Here is an 805-nt window from a genome sequence, read left to right as displayed (position 1 = left end):
TCACACCGCAATCCCTTCTCCTCCATTCTCCTCTCGGGATCTTGGGCATGCACGCACACGCGCCCGGCGTGAGTTCTAAGCCACCAGGTCCGGGATGCGAACCGCGGTCGACTACGTGGGAGTCCAGAGACATAGCCATTACCTAACTGCTGGTTCCTGATATTTGCTTTTTTTGATACACACCGTATAAACACTTTTGCAAACACATCCTGCATTCCTGATAAGGATGCTAACAATAAGACATAAAAACTGTCTCAAGGGTTTCTAATCATCTGTGCCTGAAGCGAGTTCATGTTCCTGTTTGAACAACTGAGTCTTGATCTTACTCTTTAAAACCACAACTGTTACCTCCAGATGATTAGAATATGACTTCAGCTTGGTCAATGAAAAACATTTCCCCCAGACTGTGATGATCGGATCAGGGTTCTTGTAGCACGAGATACAAACTCAATACTTTTATATGGTGATTCCGTGCCCTACGGCAAAAACCTCACAACAAAACAAAACACCAAATACCATTTCTAACTGTAGAACTGTTAGCTTAAATAAACAAACAAACAAACAAAACACGCACACACAGCGGGGAGCTTAGCTGAAGAGGAAGGTCACGCATGCAGTGTCTGTGTGAGGTCCTCCCCACCACCTGCTCTCCTCTGCTCTCTGAACAGACCCGGGGACTGAAGGACTGACGCCATCCGCTGCGGGCAGGAGGCCGGGGCTCAGTCTCTGGGGCGGCGGCTCACTGCTTGCCCGCCTGTCTGCCCGGCTTCTCCGTCCTGGCGCTGGCATTGCCGGGTTCCCCCCT

At 50.1% G+C, this 805-nt stretch overlaps 1 pseudogene; it reads right to left on the bottom strand.

The window, feature by feature from the left end:
* Positions 1-789, bottom strand: part of LOC106733420 (olfactory receptor 4C16-like) — a 16,807-nt pseudogene extending 16,018 nt beyond the window's left edge.
* Positions 790-805: the final 16 nt, after the last annotated feature.

Source organism: Tupaia chinensis, unplaced genomic scaffold (assembly GCF_000334495.1).
Source record: "Tupaia chinensis unplaced genomic scaffold, TupChi_1.0 Scaffold143710_1, whole genome shotgun sequence".
In the NCBI taxonomy this organism is placed as follows: Eukaryota; Metazoa; Chordata; class Mammalia; order Scandentia; family Tupaiidae; genus Tupaia; species Tupaia belangeri.
The sequence above is the reverse complement of the archived record's forward strand: the minus strand, read 5'-3'. Positions and strand labels throughout refer to the sequence as shown.